Here is a 19,728-nt window from a genome sequence, read left to right as displayed (position 1 = left end):
ACTCTTCCTGCCTCGGTGGATTTATTTTCTAAGGCCATCAATCTCATTCTGACACTTGGTACACGTGGCAATCAGCAGATAGATAACTGTCAAAGCACGGCATCCTTTTTACCTTTCTTATACTAAAGAGAACACAGCTACATTTAGGGACTCTTTTATGAAAACAAAGCTGGTCAAAACATTTTGAATTCATACTTCCTCTCAAAATGAGAGAGGAAAAAACACCCTGTGGTAATCTCTCCTGGTTTTCAACTCACTCTACCTGAAAAGCAGCTTTGAAGAAGATAGTGTTCAAAGAATATTTGGAGCTAACAGAGCACAGCTTATGAGGAGCCAGCAGAGCTCGAAGCATTCTGATTCTCACTTGGTAAGGAGGTGCTGGTTTTAATGTGATTGCTACAAAAGCAGAGACAGGAAACCCTCTGCAGGGCTGCCATGAGGCACTCCAAACTTGGCAGATTTAGTTGCAAATGTATCTTAATTTATGGGGATAGGATAAGGTAAATGGAAAGAAACTTTGTGCTGACTTAGCCAAGGCAGTGACCTTTGTGATGGATGAGTAATGTGATGGTTGACTCTCACAATTAAAAGGCAAATATAATGTATATATGTTAAGAGGAGTTCTATAGACTTATAGTTATGTTTTACCCACCCTTGTGTTGTTATCAGGGGACAGCCTGGATTTGGGACATTTGGGAGGGTCAGCTTGCTGCTATGGCAACACTGGACCTCCAATCAAGATTTCAGGAAGTACACTCCACCACTGGACAGTGAAGAAGGAGGGCCTTTGGGAGGGGCTAAAAGTCAAAACATCTATTGTGTGGGTGAGCACATGGTGAGAAAGATCCTTTGCTCCCGGCGCTGTAACGTTTTCTCTATTCAGTGTTCTGTTGTGTTTTTGATAAACACAGGTTTTAATAAACCTTTCTAAATTTTTGGAAGTGAGTAGCATTACTCACACCTTGATGTGCCAAGCCTGCGTGTGCTGAGCTGCAGCCAGGTCAGTCACCCCCCATGGCAGCCAGCAATCTCAATGACTTGCTCCACTGTGTGAGCCACACCAGTGCCAAGCCATGCTGCAAAAGCAAAACTTCTCTCTTCTTGGCCACAGATAAGGATGAGCTAAAGCCTTCATCTGATAGGGTAGATAGGAATAAACACACCTGGTTTTTTTCTCCAAGATGTTAAGTCTGTGATAATGTGTACACAAGAATGAACACAAGGGGAAATCTACCCCGAGGGAAGTGCTTTAAACATTACTGAAAGGAAACCTGCCTCAATTCCCACTTAAGGGAGCTGGAGGAAGCAGAGATCCAACCATGTATGCAGCGACAGCAGCTGACTACATTGCTACAATTTTCTCCATCACTTCTTTGGTTCTAACAATCATATCTATCCTTTATGCATATAATTTTTGGATGCCCAGACCACAGCTACAAACACCCATAGTATGGTGCTGTCAGAATGCAAACAACCTCCTGTTCCTCCTGAACACAAAGGCCCTTTTCACCAGCAGTTTTTCCCATTCTGTGGAAATCATTCAGTCATTCAGGAGTAGCTAACAGCTATGCTGAATCAACTGGACTGTGAACCCCACACATTGAAATTCCTCCATTTCTGAGGCAAAACATCTAATGACTTTATTTCATGGAGAGCAGAAACGGATAGCAGAGTAACTAAAAAGAAAGTATCCTGCAATGCAAGGAGATTTCTATCCCCCTGTGGTCTTTGTTCAAATATGTAAAGGAGAGCCCAGATCAAGGAAAAGAGACAGACTGGATGAAGTTCAAAAAGCCTGAAGTTTTTACTCTCTCACAAGACACTGGGTTTACTCCATGGGCAATCTTCTCTTCTCTTCTCTTCTCTTCTCTTCTCTTCTCTTCTCTTCTCTTCTCTTCTCTTCTCTTCTCTTCTCTTCTCTTCTCTTCTCTTCTCTTCTCTTCTCTTCTCTTCTCTTCTCTTCTCTTCTCTTCTCTTCTCTTCTCTTCTCTTCTCTTCTCTTCTCTTCTCTTCTCTTCTCTTCTCCCCCATATGTTGCCTCTGAATTTGAAAGACTGCCATGTCCCTCCTATAGCTCTATGCCACTTTACCTAGCCAGCTTAGGCAGAGCTGAGTTGAGTTTGTTGCCTGCTCTCCTAGCACAAGCACCATGGTTGCTGCCAGGCACTTTAGAGAGGCTAGAAGGAGTGGCTTTTACCCTCATCAGCATCTTCTGGGAGGGGAGTATGCCCTTTGGAGCCTGTGGGCAGCCACATCAATGTGACATCACACCAGTGTGAAGCTGTCAATTTAAAAGTTGAAAAGAGACATAGCCCAGCCCTGGCACACTCCATAGGTGCAGTCAAAGGGGAGATAGGCAGTAGTTGAGCAGGTACACACGGTATTCCCTATTTCTACACTCCTCTAGGCAGCAAAAGAAGTGACTTCTGGGCCTCTGCCCCACCCATATCACTGCAGAGGAAATACCAGAGGGTGCTGCCTGAGCCCAGCCACAGCTGCCGGAGAGAGGACAGCCACCAGCAGAGTCAGCAGCCCAGCACAGAGCTCAAGTCAAGGCTACATTCAGATTGTGATTTCAGGCTTACATTTGGGTGCAGGCAGTGTCTCTGGATGCCAAGTCACGCAGGCAAGGGCCGAGCACTGCTGGCCAGGCTCCATCCCCGGGGCCTCCAGCCCAGCGCTGACGCAGAGCTCCATTGTGAGCGAGCGATCTCGGGGGAAACGCTCGCATCCGGGCAAACATCCCTTTGGAAAATCCGAACCAGTCATTAAGCCCTTGCCTTTCTGAGCAGGCTGAAGCACGCAGAAATTTAGAGTCCCAACTGGCAGTGTAGCAAATCAAGTACTTAATGATCATCACAGCCAGAGCGTGGACAGCTATCCTCTAAAGGTGCCAAGTGTGTGCAGAAGATGAGCCTCCTTTCCATCTGAGGGTAACAACATCCTCCAACTCACTGAGCTGAGTCAAGCACACCAGAAGCCAGGGTGGCAAATGACAGCACTATGCATCAGAACATGAATTATGTAAAATTATGCACACAAACACACAGGGGATAAGGACATCCAACTTCTTCTCCCAGTTGTGGCAGACATTAGCTCTTCAGCATGGGCTTGCAAACTGCTTAAAATCCTCAAAGAATATCTTTCCTATCTCCTCCCTACCCTCCTTTTCACAAAAAATTCTCCTAGCAAAAATAGCCAGCAATGAGGATACACTAGAGAATATACGCTGGATTTCTGCTTGCTGACTTCAGTTTCACAACCCTGTGGCTCCGTTTGCTTTGGTGGTGTCACTTCTGCTTTGTGAAGGAGGGAAATCTCAGGTCCCCAGTGTGCAACTCAGGCACAACACTGTAAGTGTTTTCTGGTAAAGTGGTTCAGTCATACTCTCAGAAAATAACTAGAGCCAAGAGTGATTTTATAAGCTTAGAGGAAAGTGTCTCAAGCAAGATACAATGGTGTGGGTTGTGAAAGGCAAAAACACCATCTATACCCTTCGCCCTAGGCTCGGTGTAGCAATCTCTGACTGCTGACATTTGTTAACTTTAGCAGACTTTCTGTTTTTAAAACAGATCAAAATGAGTAAATGAGTAAACCATCTTGACAAGAAACCCTAATTTCCATGCCCATTAAACCTTAAACCTTTCCAAATCTTCTCCAGCAGCTGCAAGCATCTTCCCAATCATTTCTGGGATGCCTGTTGGCAGGCTGCACAGCAAGCCACAGAAGTCTCTAATGATTCCTGTGTCTCTCCTTGCAGAAGTAAAGACAGATTAGATTTGTCAAATGGGGATAAGAAGTTAACGGGGCCGATAAGGTTAGACATGCCAAGCGATTCAGCAAACAATTCTGGAAAGAACGATTAGATCTGGGCTAACTAAGTATGATAAATTCTGACTTTAACCCAATTACTTACAATGATTTTAGACGTCTGGAAGAGCTGAGCACTACAGTGCTGTAATCAATGAATGTGCGTGAAACTGGGCAGGCTCCCTTCCTCACTGCACCTCCCAAAGACCTTGAAATTCAAGTTGAACAGTTTTTGAGGAAAAAAGGTCTGAGAATTTTTCTAAATCTAAAACCTCTGTCTGGGTCATAGGCAGGCTCTAGCAGCAGGAAAATCAAGATCAGTTCCTGGCTTTATTTAATTATTTTTAATTGCAGAAAATAAACTTGTCTCAAAGACTTCCACAGTCTGATGTTAGTAGGAGGCCAATAGAGACAAAGGCTTGGTCTCTGCTCTGTCTGAAGAAAGCCTTTTCCCCCTACAAATGCCATCAACTGGAATAGTCAAAAGAAAATATTTGTCTTAGGGAAATGCTCTATTTCTTTTTCTCTAACCTACAATCCAAAGACCCTGAGGTCATTCTCTCCTCCAGCTGATGCCTCCCCACTTTCTGTGGCTCTGCACCGTCACCCTGTAAGAGTGAAAGTCACCCCAGGCAGAGGCCAGCCTGAGGTCTGGGGTTCACTGAAGTCATACAGGCTTAATGCAAAGATCAAGGGGGTTTTGAAACCAAGACCATTTACATCAGATTTCAAAAACTCTAGATGGGAAAAATACCCTGGTTTCTTAGCTGCTCACCAACACGTGACATTTAATAATAGCAAAGACAACAACTGTAGGTTAGGCCAAAAGCTTTCTCAGTCAAGTTGGCTTTGATGTACACGTCTTCAATAATAAACTCATTTGCTGTTCATGTTTTCATGCTGAGGCCTTATCCAGAAGGAATACTGCCTCTCTGTTTTTTCCAAAGCATCTTTCATTTATGTCATGAAACATATCAACCTAGTTGTTTTCATCTAATTTAATTTGTGGTTCTGGCTTGTCCTAGCACCAAAATATTTCTTCAGTGTGTTGTTAAAGAGCATAGATACATTCACACGAGCTTCAACAAACTATTGTGGACAGGGAAGTTTTTGGGGAAATTGCTTGGAGAGGTTTAAAAGAAATTAGTGCTCTTTTATTATAAGGACTTGTAGAACATAAATACAACTCCCAGACATTTTTCCTTTTTCAAAAACTTCTGTACTCTAGGAAAAGCCTTGAAGCTACCACAGACTGGCAAACTGCAGACCCAAGGATTATTTTGTAGAAAAGAGTATGAAAATACTTTCATTGCATGCATTCAGAGCTACAGTGTTCTTGAATTATGCTGGATGTCTAAAACAGAGCTGAATGTAAATAGAATGCACCAGTATGGCATGTGTTAAAATTAAATACAAAATATATGAAAGAAAAGTTTGCTTCAAGACTGTGCATTCTCTTACTGCACCAGGATTACAGTATTTTATGTGTATTCTCTCTTAGCAATGCTTTTACCAGCCAGGGAAACTGAAGACAGTACAGAGAGCATCTGAACAGAGCTCAGAGGTCTCTGGCTGCCCAGAAATCCCTGCACTTCCACTCTGCAACCACATGCTTGGTCTCTGTGTACCCAGGGTAGTGCCTGCCAGCAGCCCCACTAATGAGCCGCTTGGAGACGGTTCTTTATTAGTAGAAGCAGAACTCTGTATTTCTAAGCCTAAATGACTTCCAGGCTAAGATAGGACATGTATAGTAGTAAGCAAGATTTCTCCAAGTCAGCTGTGATAAACCCTAAACCAGTACTATGCTCCTTAGGATGTGCAGGTACACACACTTAATTCAGGACCATCAGCAGAGGGTAAGAAAGAAAGTTTTAGGAATTTAAGGACCTGCATTTTTCCTCTAGAGTTTGTTTAAGGAATTCTGGCTGGCAAGCAGGTCAAGGAAGAAAAAGCTTGGATGGATAACATTAGTTGATTTAAAAGATATTGTATTTCAATCATGGTCAGAAATCTATCTACTTTAGAATCATTGGAAGAGATATATCTGGATCATCAAAAGTCCAGTTTCTGGGTGCCTCTGGGGTGCTGAGAAAAACTGAGAGAAGATTTGAGTGTGAAACAGAACTAGCTAGAAGAATTATCCAAGAATGAGCTACTGAGATGCACAAGTAATGCATTATCTCCAGGAAGAGGGGTGTGGCATTAAAATGGTGTGGGAAGGAAACCAGGAGAAGTGATGAGTCAGCAAATAATCGGTTAAAACCTCTGGCTTTAGCTGTGAGGCACTGGCCTGCTCAAAATCATACTTGGAGCAGAGCCTAATACTCTCCAGCTGCTCCCTTCCACCATAAACTCAGGGGCACTAATTTTGACCAAAAAGGCTGGGGCAGGCCCAGGAGAGTCAGTCCCAGCAACATTCCCATCAGAAACAAGGCACGCAGCTACTCCTTCACTCCCCAGCTCGCCAGGTGACACGGACACCGCTGGCTCTGCTGGGAACCAGCGCAGCACCGCAATTATTTCTCTTCTCTAAACAAAACTCTGCTGGGCTTGGGTGATTAAATGCTTAGAGCCAAGAAGCAGGTGGAATAATTTTGTTTGGCAGTGATTCAGATCTGGCAGTGCCTCAAGGGACAACAAACCCAAGCAATGTTCAAGGGTTTAACAACACTCAGGCCAAGGCAAATCATGAAGACCACAGAGCGGTGTGAATTGAGAAGCCCCCATTAGGCAGCAGATGTGTGAGGGGTTCTTCTGGTAGGGCACAGGCAGGTCCTGAGAGGAGGGCTGAGGGGCAGAGAAAGCTGTGCTGGCCAGCTCTGCCCCAGCCACCAGGATCACAAACCCAGCCTGACACTTGGTGCCGGCTGGCAGTGAAGTACGACTGACCTAAGCTGTCAAAAGCAGGTTCTTTATTAGTACAACCAAAAAGTCATCTCTGGGCAGCTTAGCTCAAAACATCAAATAAAGCTGATATCAACACCAAAGTGTTGAATTTGTCTATGCAGCCAGAAAAAAAGGAATAAAGAGAGCAGTCTCCAAAGAAATTAAGCTGCCTGCAACCCTGCTTATTGTCAATTAGAGCATTTGATAGCTCATTCAACAAAGGTCTAAGTATCATTCTGCCCTAGCCCTAAATTCCCACACAAGGTATCACTTTTGCTTGGCCCACAACTTCAGACTTTGCTAACAACTGTTCCTGCTACATGGATCATTCCCATAGGAGAAAATTATTTTGGGTAGGAGGTACTCAAATCCAGAACAATGGTTCTGAGGCTCTTTGGCCCTCTTGATTCTGCACTTTGTTTTGCTGAACTCTTCAAGGACATTGAAGAAGACATTGACAGGAAACTTGGGAGAACTACATTTACAAGAATTCCTCAAAAGCGCCAGCCCCTGAAAACCAGACTTGGATACTGCTGCTTATAGGAAAGTAGAAATAAATGCTCTTGGTATATTGCTTTCTAAAAGTTTGGAATAACTTTCTTTTCATTGCACATCAAGATTTATAGTGAGCTCTTATTCCCTGCAAAGGAGCAGGGAGTACTCCATAAGGGATGGACATGGAAACTAGGCAGACAAGACTGCTGTTGGGTTAACATTTACTTTAACTCTAATTTTCTGGTGACACATACAAGTGTTTGAAAATAATAAAGGTTGTCAAAATATTTTCCATAATAAACTCCTACGCACAGCACATGTACAAGACCAGCACAGTTTCCTACCCAGCTGGTGCACTAGCTGCTATCAAGATATTATCTGATTACTAAGATGCCATTGCAGCTTGTGTGGGAGCTTGCCTTCTCAGGATGGGCTGAAGCATTTCCCCTCCTTGTCCTTACATCTCTCAGCATGCACAGTGCCCTGCATTCTCACAAGTGGCAGCATCCAGGAAGTGGAGGATTTCTCATATAGGGGTAACTAGTGATCCCAAAGTTATCAGTTACCCCAAAACCAAGGCAGGGGAAGGCAGTATAGCTCTGATGTATGATGCCTCTGGGCAGACTGTGGAAGACAAGAACAAGTCACAACTCCCCTACTTTACTCCACACTCACATGGTTTACTCGTGCAGGATGCAAGGGTATGGGGGATTTCCATTTTTGCTAAACACAGCAGCAAGACAGAAAAAAAATTTAAGATTTACTCTCAGTTTGAGAACAGCAGATTCATTCCCACTGCCTCCTATGTCTGGCTTGGGATACAAGCTCTGGAACAGGGACCCTGAGGCTCTTTATTTCAGAAGTTCATTTTATGCCTTAGTAAATCTTCTTTACTCCTCCTTCTCCCCAGCCACCCCTTGCCCTTTATTAATTGGAGATATAAAAAGAGAAACAAACAAAAAAGTCCTCAAAACCCCATAACAGGGTGAGGCACCCATGCTTTCTGCCATAATAACATTCTCTAATTAAAACACAAAGCAGCCAGGGCTACAGGATTAATGAACATGGTTTCCTCTTTTCAAGTCTTGCCTGCTGACAGATCGCCTCATTCCTTCCTTGCTCTTGAACCTCTCAGGAAAAAAAATAATCCAGTTTGCTTATCTTACAGTGTGGGGTTGCCATGGAAACCGCATCCCCCTGTGAGATGCTCTGTCATAACATTTCAGCACTGTATGGAAGGCTTAAAGACACAGCATCCTCTACTCTGAGGGCTCCTGAGCTAGCCAGAGTCTGCAGATGAGCAGCTGTCAAATCTAGTGGAAGTCTAAAGTTGGGAGGGAGAGATAGAGAAGTAATAGTAGAAATACTCAGCTGCCTGGTTCTTTGCAAAAATCCTCCGGCACTGGCAGTTAATATTGACCAAGATGTCCTTCAGTTTGGTGTAAGGCACATTTTGCTCTTTGGAGAACCTGTCCCCTGACAGCCTGATGGAAAAAAAAGAGTGTTGGCACCAAAACATAACCCATCATTCTACCATGGTGTAGCACAAAGCACCTCTTTAGTCAGGGTTTTATGTCAGATTAGTCTTTGAGCCCTATTTTCTGAGTCCTTTTGTAAGAAAGGAGGGGAAAAGTAGCAAGCACAATAATTGCCCATAATGGGAACAGGCCTCCTATAGCCTGCTCCTTAATTACAGGGATGGCTTCCAGGCTGTAATCACTAGGGGTCCAGATGGAAGTTCTCCAAGCTCTTTGAGGGACAGAATGTGTCAGTTATTAATTAAACATATGAGGCAATTAGCCTCAAAACTTCATAGTAAATCACTACAGCTGTGTTACTTTCACTTTTTCCTTTGGTGAGTACAAGTCAAATGCACAGTGCATTTCCCAGGGGGGTCACAAAGACTGCAGGCAAAAAGCATTCCCAAACAAGACCTTTGTTGTTGGGTGGAAAAAGTATCTGCAGAAAGCTTGTTTTCAGAAGTCAGCTACTTCATAGTCACATCCCTCATGAGAGACGATGGATTCTGTGTACAAAAGCTACTCACCACTCAAGCTGTCTGGTGTGGAAGGCAGCTGAACTCTCTCTGCCACCCCAAATAGCAGCCTGGAGTTGTTCTGGTACAGCAGCAGGAGGAAACCATTCCTGTGATTGACATGGCCCATATTCCAGCATCAGCTATCAACTGTAATTAATTGGTTTGGACCTTGTCAAGATTTGTGTCTTGGTAGACTCCCAGCACATACAGGACCCTGTTGCTGTTTGGTCAAAAGAGATTGAAAATGAGATGCTGTGTTGCAATCCTTTGTCTATCTCCAAGTCCAGAAACCAGGCCAAAACCACCACAGTTGTTAAAACCCAGTTAGTGATTTATTCCAGTATTTGTCTTTGCAGACAAAAACTCTCTCAGTCACATCAAGGCAGCCTGACGTCAGTGCATTGTTAGTCGGCTTTTTACTCTGTAGTTCAGTGCCACAGTTGGAGATTTTATCAACTACAAAAACCCCAGTTAGTTTCCCTACACTTTTCTCACGTGTAGCTGACAAAAGATGCAGTAAGTCATAATTGACAACAGTAAGAACTGGGTGGTGACCTCAGCCCTGTTTTACTCTAACAGAAAAAGAACTTCAACCCAATTTTACTCCAATATATAAAGAACTTTGACCCCTTCTTTAGACATTTTAGCATGCTTGGAGAAAACACTTTGAGAAAACTCGTAGGCAAAGTGGAGAAGAACAGCACATGCAGGCTGTAATCACTGGCTGCAAGCTCGCCCTGGTACTTGACAAAACACAGCAAGAGGAGTCAAGGAGGCTTTTCTGGAGTGAGCAGCCACTGGATTCTCAGGAAGGATCAGTGATGATTGCTTGCCCAGTTCAGAGAAAACAGCAGCCTGAAGGAGCCTTGAGCCTCTGGAGGTTATGTAGGTTAAGAGGAGGACACACATACCCTCTTGCCATGGAAGAGGATAGAACAGAGCCAAGAGCACACCAAGCAAACCTTTAGTACTCTCGAATTTAACAAGATGACGAATGACTGATGTGCAGAATAGTAAGTGCTTCATGTGCAAGCCATTCTCATTTATAAATTTATATCCAACATTTGCTCAACAGGCCAGATATGAACAAAATAAAGGAGCTTTCTCTGGCATACTAGATTGTGTTGAGCTTTTTATGACAAAAACTGGATGCAGCTTCTCATGTCTACCTCATCCTTGTCTCAGCATTGTAACTCATGTTTGACTGCCATGTAAGCAGAGACATTTTTGCAGATTTTCTGAAATGATTTCTATCAAATTCAAACTGAAATACTAAATATTGCTCAAAGTAAGACCTTTCAGAACGTTTGCCGTGAACAGAAAGTAAAGCAAAATATTATCATCATTTTTGATCTTAAAAGTTTGAGTAAAGTTGAATGACTTTATAGCAGATGTGCAATGTCTCTAAAGCTTCACACTTAAAAGTCCCACATGTAGCCACACACATGTGGGACTTTTAATAGGGGACTGTCCTTACTGTACCTTGGAACACACTTCTCACTTCTCTGCACAGCCACTGCCATTCTCAATGTAAACTTGATAGCATTTGCTCAGCACTCCAAAAAATCCAATCAGGAACTAAGAGAGCTTGTGTTCCCTAAGAATAGAAATGGACCTTAATTTAATATATTTAAGGATTATTCCAGAAGGGTAAACAAAACAACCCAAATAAAAATAACAAAAACCAAACAAATAACACAAAACCCAAACAAACAAGCAAAATAAAAAAAAAACAAACAAACAAAATCCCCCCAAAACAAAAAAAAATGAAAAAAGAGAAAAAAAAGAGAAAAAAAAGAGGAAAAAAATAGAGAAAAAAATAGAGAAAAAAAATAGAGAAAAAAAAAGGGGAAAAAAGAGAAAAAATGAGAAAAAAAGAGAGAGAAAAAAAAGAGAAAAAAAGGAGAAAAAAAGAGAAAAAATGAGAAAAAAGAAGAGAAAAAAGAAGAGAAAAAAGAAGAGAAAAAAGAAGAGAAAAAAGAAGAGAAAAAAGAAGAGAAAAAAGAAGAGAAAAAGAGAAAAAAAAAAAGAGAAAAAAACCTCACCCCCAGGAATTAAGGCACTTATCATCTCCTTATAAAAAGGGGAAAGAAGGATCTTTCAGCAGACACAAATTTTAAGCTGGGTTTCTAAATTGGGTGTAAGAAGTCCAATATTGTACAGCCCTGCCCAGAGTATTCAGAATGTTACAGTAAAGGGATATTTTCATTTTCTCTAATGAAAAAGAATTCAACATGAAACTGAAAAAATGAAAGTGATTTAACCACACCAGTATATTTAAACCTTGAGAATCTTTGACATTCATGAAAGCAGGGAAGTTGTTCTGTATACAGAGGGTTACCCAAGAGTAACCTGATAAAAAACAAACCTCAAAATCAACCCAAACATCAAAAGAATAATCTCCAATTAAATATGCTGGGGATTTTTTCAGCCTATTACTCAAGTCTTGATGATCTTTTCTGAATTCCCAGGGCTCAGGCAGGAATAATGACATTAAACATTCTGTGTGTTACTGGAAGAAAAGAAATAAGAGAAAACTGACATATTTTCACTGCCAAACAAGCCCTAAGAACACTGTGGCCAAGGAGCTTCTGTTTTCTGGAGGTCACTGGCAAGGTGTTACATCATTTTGTGATGCACTGGGAGACTGTTTTTGCCCTTCAGAGCTTTTTTTGTTTGGTAATGGCTCTGGACCTCTCTGCCTAATTGCACTCACTTCATCTGTGAAGAGAGATTTATAATGGAACATAATTTTGAGGGATTAACTTTGACGCTGGTACATGGCCCATGCAGAAGTGACAGTAAAAAATTTATATTAGCTGTTGCTCCTGCCAAAGAATAACAGAGAAGCTTATTACACAGGCAATCTAACTCCCAAATTAGTGTTGATTTTCACCCCATGACACTTTACTGCTGTTGCTGATGGGAAGCAGCAGCAAATATGAAGCAAAAAGCCATCAGGAACCGAGCTGCCAATTTTTACAATTGAATGGGGTGAACAAAGTCTTTGTTCAGGTACAAGTCTCAAAGGCAGCGAGAGCTGAAAACAGAGCACAGAAATTACTGGAGGAATCAGGGACCTTACTGAAAGGTTCTTGGGGAACTTCTAGTCTAGCATTTCTAATTCAGAAGTCTGTCAGAGCATCAGTCTTCTCCCTGCTACTGAAGAATTCTCCTACAAACTGTGTCCAAGGCAAAGCTGGATGATTTTGGGATGCACAGCCATGTTTTACCAGCACTCCTATCTCTGGGAAGCCAGAGCTTCACTTGAAACTTCTAGGTGTGGTGTTTAACCTATGGAGGCTTCAGTACTAATAATAATGGCAGCAATCATGATCCCTGCAGAAGGACACAGGAGGAAGACAGGGCTCCATTTAGACTTCCTCTGCCACAATTCTCTTGGAACAGAGCTCAAGTGGCCAAGACATTCACTAGGAACAAACTGTGGGGCTGCAAATATTGCCAGTGCTGTGATCCACCACTCATGTGATACTACTAACAGACCTAAACTGCTGCAAGCAATGGAAGAGAAATAAATCTGGAAAAACAAGATAAACTGGGTCCCTTTCTAGTGTTCAACAGAAGAAAGGAGGGTTCTTTAGCAGCTGTCGTTTGAGAAACACCCAAAGGCACAAGCCAGCCCTAAATATTCACAACATGATGTGCTTAATCGTAAGCAAGGCTAGAAACTCTGCCCTGGAAAGACCATGACACGTTGTAACCAGAAAGTTTACATTTGGCTTCACTTCAAAGGAATCCTGACTCCCCAGATCACCTGAACCGTTTTCTGTTCCCTGTGTTTTCCCATGTGCTGTTGATGCCTCCCTGTAATTAGTTAAAAACGTATTTCCTCTCTCCTGACCTTTATGCTTTAAGGGGAAAAGGCAACTGCTGTGAAGAAAGTGTGCTGTAAGACTCAAGTGCCCACCTACACAAATTAATTCTTTCTGAAGTTCTCTTTCAAAAGCAGGCTAGTGCCTTCTGCAGCTCTCACTGAAATCAGCTGTAGTTCTTCTACCAAGTTCCAAGCTAGAGCCATCTTAACTGAAATGGTGTGTATGCATATAAAGTTTGTCCATAGTTCTCACAGATTCCCTGAGGATTAATCCAACCAAATAAAGATCATTATCACAGATAAATGAAGACCCATACAAAATGAGACAAATCTCCCTGCAACACATCTAAGAGGTTACAAGTAAAATATTTCTTCTTACTCTTTTATTTTCTGCTCTTTCATACTATGCTTCCCACATGGATTTGTTGTTGGCCTCAACAATAAATCTCGCTATGTATTCTCTCTTAAAATTCCTGCTTATCAAGACTTGTTACCCCTATTCACACTGTGCATGCCTATTCTAAGTAGAACTTGTTTATGGTGAATTCTCAACTATCTCAGCATCTCCAACTGCTGCTGAAAGGCAGCATAGCAGTTGGAGGCGTCAAGGGAGAGAGTTGTCCTCAGATCAACTCCAACCGAGGAACTCCTCAGTCACATCCTGTACTCCTGAGCATGGCAAGACCAGGCTGACAGTCTGGCCTGACAGCTCGGTGACATCTCTTGTTAATAGAGTCTAGAAAAGCTTTTCATGGTAACTGACAGAAGCCATAGTAGTAACTTAAGACAGGTTCATGCTCCACTTATTTTGCTAGTGTTTGGTTTAGTGAAGTACTTCCATAAATTTTCAGGGTAGACCCCATTAGAGAATGCCCAGATTAGACAGGGACAGGTACCTTAAAGGATTCAAAGCCCAGCCTTGTAATTTTGCTAAAGAGTAACTGTGATTCCCCACTCTGAAAACTGGTGGGTCAGTCCAAGGTCCAGCATGAAGGGGCTATAGACTGATATTTAAAGTTATGGCATCAAAAATCATTACTATGGACTGGATAAGCAGAGCAGTGGGTGCCAGATGGGAGGGTAGCAATAAAGAGGGCAGATGGAGCCATGAGCTGAGGGAGGGGAGGGAGCAGACACAGGGTTATATCCTGAGCTGTGGGCACTGCACAGGGCTAACGCTGGAGAAAGGGAGCAGGCAGGGACTGCAGCTCACCAGCCCCTCCAGAGAAATCTGCTCCCAGCCTCCAAAAGCATGCTTTTCATAAATCAGCCAACAGCTCCTTAATGTGCAACTTCACCCTCAACATGGGCAGAGATGCATCCAATCAGGGATGGCTCCAGAGTGCTCTGCCAGCAGAAGGAGCTGAGTAAATTACAACACTCTCCTCAGGATCATTACAGAGAAAGAACAGCTGGAGACAAGATCCTGGAATATGAATGGCTCACAAAGAAATCCAGATAACAAAGCACAGCTAATGTATGTAGAGCTGTGGTGTCTGATAACATGAGAGCCCATTTAAGGACCAAGGGGTGCCAAAAATATGCTTCAAGTGAAAAAACAAAACATAACTGCAAAACAAAAAACAAAAACAAAACGCCCAAAAAAAACATAAGCAACACATGTAATGGAAAGGGGGTAAAAAAAAATAAAACTCCTTAGCATGAGGCCACAAATCATACAAAGGGGCCCTTAAGACCACAAGCACTACTGCTGAACATTGATATCTGTGGCATGTTCAGCAGGGCCAAGTCAAACACACCACAGCTAGGTCCAAGTAATATTGCAGCTTTGTGTGGATATGCAAACTCGAGTTCTGGAGGCAGTAGGATGGCCACAGCACCCTACACATCTAAGGCTCTGTTTACTGGTTGTCCTGATACCATTGTATCACTTCCAGTTCCAGAAGCACTTTTCTAAACACTGTCCCTGGCATCTCTTCAGTGCAATATAAGCAAAGGTGAAAACAGCTTTTCCATCTCATTTTATCTCTCTTCCTCTCTTTCTCTGTTTCTCTCTTTGTACTAAGAAGTGCAACATCAGTTAAGTCATCCAGCAAATGGAAAGTGGTTACAGTTTCTGCTGAAAGGGACACTGTAGCCATGGAACTACCACTACAATTAGTGATTTCAAGTCTAATGGAGCAGGAAGCAGCAAAGTATGCAATAAAACTTCCAGAGAATATCCACACTAAGCACACATTAGGCTAGAAGCAGCTGTGGTCGTACCAAATTCAAGGTCCCCAAAATGACATTTGCCTGTGCCTGAAAGAACCTGCTTCATTCAACATCCTTTAAACCTGATTGAATCTGTCTCAGTGGTTCTCACACACAAGCCATGCAAGATCAGCAGCTCTGAGCACTCTCCTCAGTTGCATGCCCTTGCCCTTTGAGCTTGCTTTAGGTATCACACTCGAAAGCTCTAGAGAATCTTCAAACCATCCAGGGACACAGGTCTGATCAAGCCAGACATCATCTCCACAGCAGCAACACCACTAAGGGCAGGTCCACGTCTTGTTTTCCCTGCAGTGCTGGTGATTGGAGCTGGGAGATGGCAATCCAGACCAGAAATCAGGAGCACCCACTGGCAGTGTGGCTCTGGCACAGAGCTTATCTGCACAGCTCTGCTTTGGCAGCTCCCATAGCAGCCCATGGTACCTCTGAGTTTTCTCACCCTGTACCACGGGCAGCACACACCATTTCTGTATCTCACTGCAGTGCTGTGTTACCTGTGGTTTGCTCACTCCCACAGAGAGACCAAACAGCACATTTCCTCAGGTAAGCACATCAAGAGACAAGTTCTAGTCCCAACTTGAAGGATATATATGAAAAGTTAATATCTTTGAGTCTCCTTTATACCCACCAGCAAAATCCACCCACTCCTGCAATTTGCTTTGAAATAAGGGGAAAAGCACTAATTGTTCAGATTTATTTGCTGGCTGCAGCACCTAAGAGTACGCATTCTCTGCAGACATGAATTTGCTCTGGCCCAGGGCTTGAGAAAATACCAGTTTTGCTGGTGCACAGCATTATCTATTGAAAAACTCACCACATCATGCACTACATGCACTTGCCTGACTAAACTTGGACTCTAAACCAGAACAAATATATTGCTGTGAAAAGCCCAAGACACGTCTGAGCAAGTTATTTCCAGATGATTTTCCTGTGAACATCTAACAAAACTGAAGTTTACATTAAATATACACTGAGGATTCTCTCTTTCTTTTGAGAGTAATCAACATCCAAGTTCCTCTGCCCCAGGAGGTACTGGTGCAATCCACTCTGATTAGACTCAGAAGGGGGAGCAAACAGACAATTATTCTGATAACAATCTTATCTGAGGACAGAAATGAGATTAGCAGCCTAACTGCAGTGATTCTTACCCAGATACACTGTTAAATTCTGACTAACCCAGCATGGGACAGGGAAGGAATTTCCCTATGAAGCCTGTTGGCAAGTAAAGTGAGGTGAAATTCTTCCCCTGCAAGTCCTTTTGCAGCAAAGAGAATTATCTGTCAGGACCCAGTGACCATGAACAGCACAGGTTTCAGGCTAGACATGTTCCTGATATTGCAGCAGCTGAGCAACTTGTTCCCTCTAGTCTCCAACTGTTAGAATCTTGTAAGCAAAAAACAGAGTTAAATTTGCTGGGACCCTTCCCTGCCAACGGGGAACAATTTCATCCTGTTGGCTCTTGTGTTATTTAATTTTTTTCAAATCTACTCTCAAAGTTCTCAGAAAGTACAAATTAGCTTCTCATGAACCTAATGACCAATACTGTTGTGAAATCCTCCATGAACGGTTTTGATTGTACTTCTGTAACTTGATCTCATTGTTTTTAATTATTCCATTCGAAATAGCCAAATTAACTCCCGTCCCCAGAGTGTTTATTGCCTTCACACGTCTGGAACAATGAACAGTAACAGACAGGGCAACATGATGGGATTTTAAGAGAACTTCTCCGAGATAGGGATCCCAAATAAGTCTGCACTTTAATCTCACAAAGACAGATAGTTAATACAGTAACAGGACAGAAGCCTAGCTGCTCAGAAGGCTGCTTGCACCCTGCCTATACCGAGAGGTTTACACAGGGCTCTTGTGAGTATTGCCTGCAGTGGGCACGGCACAGCAGCCCTGAGATGTCAGCTTTAAGGCTGGTAAATCTGGATGCTGCAGGCTCTGCTCTGCAGCTGGGAATGTGCCTGTGAGGGGTGGGGACACCCTCAGCAACGGAGCTGGTACCGTTTAATGAACTCTTTGCATTGCACAATTGCAGGAAGAGGTTAAAGACCAAAAAAGACACCCCACAGATTCACCAGAAATGCCATACCCGAAAGGAATAACAATTTCAACAATCTGGGTAAATCAAGCTGATGGTGATTTGAAAACTGATAAAAGGCAGAGGGTTAAACTTTCCTCACGCAGTATATGACAGCATCGTGCTACAGTATTTGCAGTTTTCTTTACACATCTATCTAGACCAAGATGAATAACCTTATAAAAATACATAAGTAAGCAGCAGAAGAAATGGGCCAACTGCTGTACTGCTTTGCTGATCTGAATTCACAGCATTTAGTTATAATCCTTCATATAGGAAGTTTATTTATACAGACAGGGATTTGGGGAATTCTGCAGGATTAGTCAATCTACAGCATTCTCAGGGCATGAATTTTAGCATCAGAGTTACACTGCCTGGATATTCAATGCCTAGAGTAAATATTTGGGTTGATGAAGGTTAAACAGATTAGACAAGATGAAGCCAGGGTTCTCTGCTTATTTACACACAAGCTTAAATATTGCTGCTCTTCATTTAAGAAGCCTAGTTTAAAAGAAAATCCCACAAAAGCAACAAACATAATGTACTTACCCAACCTGAAGTGAGATAGCACCAAGATTTCTATCATCTTCAGCCTGGGTAGGCATGTGACAAAGCCACACACTGAATCACAAATCTCACACTCCTTGGCCTCCTTATGGGAAACACGCAGAGGAAACAACAGCTTCAGCACAGGCTTGCTGCTCTGAGTTTCATCTGCACCAGGGAAATGGGATAAACAACCCCCCTCCCGGTTCTATTCAAAAACAAGAGGGAAATAATTGGTGTGAAAACCATTTACAGTTCAGTTACACTTTTGTGATGTGAAGAGGCAGTTATGCACAAGGCTGTCTGGGCCCTGAGCGTGTCCATCAGTCCTACTGTGGAGAGGATTTCCAAACGTTCCCAGCAACGCCACTCATCAGCTTTCATCAAAATCAGCAATAAATTCCCATCCATAACAGGCAAAGCAGTGTTAAACTAAGTCCAGTTCCTACATCCACCTGCTGTATCCTCCAGGCTTAGTGACTTGACCATATCAAGTCCCTGATCTAAGGCCCCTCCACTGCCAATAGGTTTTGGATCAGCTGGTGAAGGACCAAGCACTAGACACAAAAGCAAAATTTTGATTTCACTCTTTGATACACAGATGAAGATTGAAAGCAAACTGATAAGGCAGGTATGCCAGCAGGTACACAGCTAGCACAAGCAGGGTTTGAGGAGGAGTGGCCAAGCATTCGTTCACATTTCAGTCCATTTGTACAGTTTCAATTTCTGAAACAACTTTATTAAAAGGAACAGACATTAAACTGTTTTCTATTAAGGCATCAAGAAAAATACCTCACTTGTGTCTAAATTTAATGCCTCTGCAGAACACTACTCTCACTTGCTGGATTTCCACCCTTCACTACTGCATATCACTCAGCCCTGACCCCACTGAGGTTGGGTTTTGTTTACCATAGCCTCAAGAAAATTTGTGTACAAATTTCAGACACTTTGGAGGAAGAATTTCTACCAATCCACGTTTACTCTGAACAGATGTAACATTCCTAGGAAGCTCTCAGCTGACTGCCTTTGAAGTCTGAAGAAAAAGGGAGGGGTGGGAGGGGTTGGGGGAGCATATTAAAAAAAGAAAAAAGCTCGACCTTGAAAGCTGCATTTCTTCTCTTAAAAGAAGAAGTCTCCAGGGACTCGTGAGCAAAATAAAAAGCAAATTCTCCAGATCCTTATCTCATGTTATTTTTGAGAGTGTTTTCTTTTGTTCCTTTGCTCTTGTCATCTTTTGGATTAAAGGACTTTCACAGAGGCAGCACATGTGCAAGCAAAGCATTCACCATTCCAGATCTGTGCCCCCCATGCCAGGCCAGGGCAACTCCCCCCACTTCAGCTTTTCCTTTTCAACAAAAAGCACAGCCCAGCCTCAGACCCAAGCACGACAAGAAAAATTTCATGACAGGCAGCTTGCTAAGATGAGTTCTGCAAAGGTAAAGCACGGACCCAAAGCGAATTCCCACCCACAAAAGCACCCTCACGGCCAGTCACACCTTGTGATGGGTCAGTGTCTGCACAGCACGTACACAGCACTCAGACTTGCACACCGACTGCCCCCGGAGCTGCACTGTGACCTCTCACACAGCCATGGCTGAAAATACTGTTTCTTCAGACACAGCTTACACTTACCCCAAAAATCTCAGTGGGGACTAAGTTAACTTTAACATGGCAAAAAGGGGCTGCCTTTCCTGTTTTGCTTCCCTCTGTCTGCTGCCATGTCTTCGGCATTCTTCTCCTCCTCTCTCAAACTCAGCTCCTCCTCTGTTAGCCTGCCCTATTAACCTTCTCCATATCCCACCC

The 19,728-nt window shown here is 42.9% G+C and overlaps 1 protein-coding gene across 7 annotated transcripts in view; it reads right to left on the bottom strand.

The window, feature by feature from the left end:
• The window catches only part of TSPAN18 (tetraspanin 18), a 121,113-nt gene that overhangs the window by 78,401 nt on the left and 22,984 nt on the right, over positions 1–19,728 (bottom strand). The window contains exon 1 of one of the 7 annotated variants that reach the window (XM_063158844.1): positions 9,239–9,384. The exons of the other annotated variants lie outside the window; for them this stretch is intronic. The gene's annotated coding sequence lies outside the window, so the exon portion shown is untranslated. Of the gene's footprint in view, positions 1–9,238; positions 9,385–19,728 lie in introns of those variants that run through there. 7 annotated transcript variants of the gene reach the window in all.

This window comes from Melospiza melodia, chromosome 6 (genome assembly GCF_035770615.1).
Source record: "Melospiza melodia melodia isolate bMelMel2 chromosome 6, bMelMel2.pri, whole genome shotgun sequence".
In the NCBI taxonomy this organism is placed as follows: domain Eukaryota; kingdom Metazoa; phylum Chordata; class Aves; order Passeriformes; family Passerellidae; genus Melospiza; species Melospiza melodia.
The sequence above is the reverse complement of the archived record's forward strand: the minus strand, read 5'-3'. Positions and strand labels throughout refer to the sequence as shown.